The sequence below is a fragment of the Lipotes vexillifer genome, unplaced genomic scaffold, assembly GCF_000442215.2.
Source record: "Lipotes vexillifer unplaced genomic scaffold, Lipotes_vexillifer_v1.1 scaffold496, whole genome shotgun sequence".
Taxonomy (NCBI): domain Eukaryota; kingdom Metazoa; phylum Chordata; class Mammalia; order Artiodactyla; family Lipotidae; genus Lipotes; species Lipotes vexillifer.
The window spans coordinates 2,492,950-2,498,286 of record NW_006786690.1 but is presented as its reverse complement, the minus strand read 5'-3'; positions in this window follow the sequence as shown (position 1 = coordinate 2,498,286).

Sequence of the window (5,337 nt, the reverse complement as noted above, 5' to 3'; positions counted from 1 at the left end):
TAGCGTGTAGGGGGACCGGGGGAGCTGGCCTGAGTGCCAACATGGCCATGGGTCCAGAGAGGTGGCAGCTGGGTCCTCAGCCGCTGTGCTCCGTGTGGTAGGCCCTCCTGAAGGAGAGCTGGGGGATACATCTCCACGGTCCCCGCAGCGGGGACCCAGTCCCCACCCGGCTATGCTGTGGGACTCTGGCTGAGTTGCCGTGTAAACTGGGAAGTGCTGTCTCCACATGACCATGTGCTGATTATGTCGCAGGAGCCAGTGTAGACCCAGCCCAGGGGAGAATCTGACAGTGAGAGTTTGGGGCAGGGCTGGGGTGGGAGGACGGCCCCATCACCAGCCTGGGAGAACTCCAGGGCCAGGCCAGTCTCACACTGCCCATCAGGCCACACCGTGAAGGCTGAGGGCAAGTGGAGGTCAGACCGAGGCAGGCCTGGAAGGTCAGTGTGAGGAGCTGGATGAGGCCTCACTCTGTGGACAGGAGGGAGCCGTGGACAGGGCAGGCCGGCAGAGTGGCTGGTGGCGCTGGGCCTCAGGAGGGTTAACTTGGCTTCGGTTGACCCGCGGATCCGGGCCGGGAAAGCCAGAGGCCCAGGGCTGTCAGGGCTCGGGTGGCCAGGCCTGGGACCCGCACTTCCCATCCCTAGGGCCCCGCTGACCACAGGGATTTTCCACCTTGGGCTGAGCCTGTCTGGCCCTTCCTGGGAGACGCCTCTTACTTCTCTATTCACGGCCGGCGGGAGAGCGGCTCCCAGGCTGGGCTGTGGGACTCACCATAGGGGCCACACTCCCCGTGTCAAACCCCAAGCCTGGTTCCCCTTCTGGAAGTCACGGCAGAAAGAAGGCCCAACTTCCTGAGTGTTCACCCTCCTCCTGGGCCTTTGTTCCCCAAACACCCTATGAGCCCTCTTGGGCCCCACTGAGCCCCGCACCCCAGGAAGCCCCTTGGCCCTTCTTCCTCATCACGACAACCCTTTAAGGTGCCCTCGCTGTGGGCCAGGGACCAGGTTGAAGGCTTTCCTGAATTAGCTCCTTGAATTTCTATGCAACCCTGTGAATAGTATACTTTCCTGTCTATTTTGCAGATGAAGAAACTGAGGCCAGAGGAGTTCACCCCCTTGTCCACAACTGGTCAGTGGGGGAACTAGAATTCAAATCCAGATCTCTTCAGTCCAAAAGGTTACCAGTAAAGAGAAATAACTATCCCTCAAACCTTTCCCCTCTTGACAGTTCTCAAGTACATTTTATTTCAAACCTAGACCAAGCTGAGAAGGATATTTTTCCCATTTTGCTGGTGAGAAAACTGAGGCCGGAGAAAAGCAGTAGCCCCAAACTCACACACGTGGTCAGAGTTGGACAGGAGGGGCCTGGCCCACTGCCCCTTGCCTCCACAGGCCAGACACAGAAGATGGGGCACCATGACCCCAACTCCTCGGCTGCAGCAGCCCGAAGGGTGCTCAGAGCAGGACAAAAAGCAGAGAGTTTTCCTTGTGACGCTTATGCCTTGCCCTCTGGGTAGGGACAGACCTGAGTCAGCCGGTCTGTCAAGGCAGAGATGTCCCTTATAAGAGTCTGGGAGCCAAAACCTGGGGAGAGGCCCTCAGGACACCTTTTGGAGGTTCTTTAATAGCTTTTCTTTTAAGAAACGTGTTTCCTGTTTAATTACAAAAATAACACATGCTCGTTGTAACAGTTTCCTACTCTTGGCTAAGCTGGTTCTCTATCCCACCTCCCATCCTTCCTCTGCGAAGCAACCTAGCTGCAGGCAGCGGTTTGATCTGGAATCCTCCAGCCCTTTCAATACTTCGTGAGATGAGTGGAATTTGGTTTTTTCTCTATTATAAAAATGGGCTCAGGCACACAGTGGCAAATTACTTTTTTCAGTTACTATATATTTTCAATATGAAGCGTGCAGTTACAGCATACAGTCTGACCTCATTCTGTTCAGCTGCCGGAGGCCTCGTTGGATTGTTCTGGAGTGGCGGCTGCTCCATCGATGGGCAGTGACATGACCCCTTCTGGTTGTGCTGCTCTTACAAGCAAAGCTTCTGTGAATTTTCCAATACGTCTCATCACCCTCTGGATAATGCTCCCAAAGGTAGAGGCAGAATGTCATAGCGGTTACGAGCACGGACACGGGAGTGGCTCTGTCACTTAGCAGCTGGGTAAACTTGGACAGGGTAGTATCTCTGAGGCTCAGTTTCCTCATCTGGAAAATGGGGATAAGAACAGTGCACCTACCTCAGAGGTCCTTGCCAGAATTCAGTGAGTTCATACACATAAAGCACTTAAAACTGCCTGGCACAGAGAAAGTGCCACTGGCTATTCTTATTATTTCTAGGAGTGGGATGGCTGGGTCTCAGGGTTTGTGCATTTTTCACTTTTACCAGGTTTTGCCAAAGAGGACTCTGCCCCTGGGGGCCTCTTGCTCTCACAGCCGCAAGGATACTGGTTCCCCCCAGACACCAGTTACCCCCACGCAGGGCAGTCCCTGCCCTCTGGAAGGTTAATCGTTAGAATTGCACCCCCTTCACTGGGCCTCATGCTGCAGTTTAAGCTCCCCCATTCTCTGGGCAGAGCTGCAGACTCCTGTGTACTTCTAGGCCCTGCATTTAACCTTTAACCAAGACCCACAGACCCCCGTCTTCCATCTTCTAGGACCATTTTCCCACTAACAAGCCCTCCATTTAAAAAGGCTCTCTTGCCGTGATATAAAGGAAAAAAACCCTGGCCCAGAGGTCAGGGGAGACTGACCTCGGTGACAAACTCTGCCCTCCCCGCTGAGAGATGAGTGCAGGGCCGGTAGCCCCTCCAGCCTGGTTTCAGGGCCAGGACCAGGGTGGGCCAAGCCAGGGCCACAGAGATGCTGACTCTCCACTTTCTGTAAGTGTCAGGTTGATGCCAAACAGTGAGGGCCTCCTCAAACTTTACATCTGGGGCACCTTGCCAACCTCACCCTAGTCCTGGCCCTGCTCAGTTTTCTTATCTGCAAAATGGGAGTCCTAACTGCAGCCTAGAACCTCAGGGGCTGACTCAGAGTAGCCAGTGAGAGAGAGTTGAGAGTACAAAGGGCTTTGCAAACTCTCAAGTGCTGGGTTTAGGATTATCGAGCAAGGTGGGTGTGAAACAGGAGAGTGTGATTCTGGCTGCGGTAACTCAGAAACCCCAATTCAGTAAAACTATCCTCGGAGGTAGGTGCGTGATTCAGAGAGGATATGCCCCGGGGATGTGTGCGTGGGATACAGGATGTGTGCCCCTGATTGAGGGCAAAAGAGATTCACTTGGAACCTCACTCCTTAAGACTTTGGGGAGCACCGTATCCCCTTTATCTCTGGGGGAGCAGCATCCCTTTGGGCATAGAGACCCTGCAGCCACCATAAACTCTGGGGCTTTGTGTGAGGTTTGAGGCCAAAGGCAGGGAAGTCAGAGATGGTGCTGGGGCTCCACCCCCAGCTCCAGACCACAGCAGGGGCAGCGAGAGAGGGGCAAGCAGAGGTCCGGGCAGCGGGAGGAGGCCATCTGCCCTTTCTTAGGCAGGAAGCTTGCTCACTTTTCTCCAGCCCAACTCTACTTTGACTGACCCTTCAGAACAACCCTAGGAAGTCATATTATCATTAGCTCCATTTTTAGAGATGAGGAAACAGGTTCAGAGTGGGGAAGTGTCTCGCCCAAGGTCCTGGCTCAAGAACCTGCCAGAATCTGGGCAGGTTGAAGACTTGTATTTGATCTTCCAAGGAGACAGCTTAGGGCATCCCAGCCTCCCCCCCACACACACCCCAGAAGCCTCCTGAGCTAAGGGAAGCAGACCCGGCCTCTCCGGAGCACTGGGTGAGTGGGTGCTGGGCAGGCCAGGCTGCAGGACCCCCCTCACCCACCCTACACCTGCCCCTCCCTTGAGCCTCACCCTGCCCCCTCCCCCTTGATGGCGATGGTCACAGCTGGGCCTGGCCCCATTAGCACCATTTTCACTAACCACTCCGAGGCCTGGGGTAGCAGCGGGGGGCAGATGGGCTCCCCCGGGACCCAACCCTCTTTGCTACACAGACTCCACCCTCCCCACCATGGAAGCCACAGTCTTCCCTGCCTTCCACCCTGAGCCCTCAGTCCATCCCAGAGGCCCTCCTGGGGTAGCCGGGCTTCCACCTCCAAGCTGCCCTAAAGGTCCTGGCCTTGGGACTAGGGGTCAGCCCCAGTATCACAATGATATCATCAGTAATAACAAAAGTCACCTCCTATCGAGGGAAGGTTTTCAGGATGATGGCTCCTGGGCATATTATGTGTGGGGGAAATTGTTTGCCCTCACGGCACTTCCAGAGATATTAACCGGACCCATTTGACAGCTGAGTAAACTGAGGCTTTTTGTTTAGTTTTCTCCAGAAGCAGACCTCGAGACAAGAGCTTACCGTGAGTAGTGTATTTAGGAGGTGACACCAGGGAACACTGGTAAGGAAGAGGGGAGATGAGGCAGGGGATGGCAGAAAGCCCTGAAGGGTGAGTCATCCAGCAAATTACCGCTGCAGCAACTGGAGGTGATCCCCTTGGGGAACTTGGGAGATGGTGCACAATATGCCTCAGAATTATCCCAACAGAAGGGTGAAGGAGCTGGGATATTTGTCCTCCGATGCCCTGTGTTTCATTGCCTGAGGGGGGCTTCACGGACATTCTTGCTCCAGCACTCACAGCCTGGCCCGTGAGCACCTATCTTGCTCCACAGCCAGGGAAAGCCCTCAGGAAGAGTCGGGGAGTTTGCAGTAAGCAGCCGTAAGTGTGAAGAAATGAGTGCCAAGGGGACACAGCCAGGCATCTGCAATGTCTTCTTTACAGAAGCTCAGAAAGGGTAACCACTTGCTCAAGGTCACACAGCTTGTCAGTGGCAGAGCCAGGATTTGAACCCAGGTCTGTCTGATCCAGAATTTTAATCCCCAGTGTAGGAGTGGGACCAGGACTAGGGGCTGGGTGTCTGATGGAGGGTCTGCAGCTCAGTTCAACCTTCTACCACACCAAGGAAGCCTTGCCCCTTGCCCAGGAAGTTGGGGGGAGAGGGAGCAGCAGGCTCCTATGTTCTCCGAAATCCTTCCTTGCCCCCATCCTTGCCGCTGGGATGTTGGGAAGCTCAGACAGGTTCATTCTGCCCTGGGACAAAGCAGATAGACAGTAATGCCCAGACCACAAGGGTGAAGGAGTGAATGAATGACTGCAATAAGCCAACGACAGAGTCTCAAAGCTCAAATCCTCTTACAGGACCCAGCCTTTCACCTCTTCCTGCAATCCCAGCCACCAAGTCCCGAGAAAGCCTCGAAGTCACCACCTGCAGCCCACAGGCAGCAAACGTGTCATTTT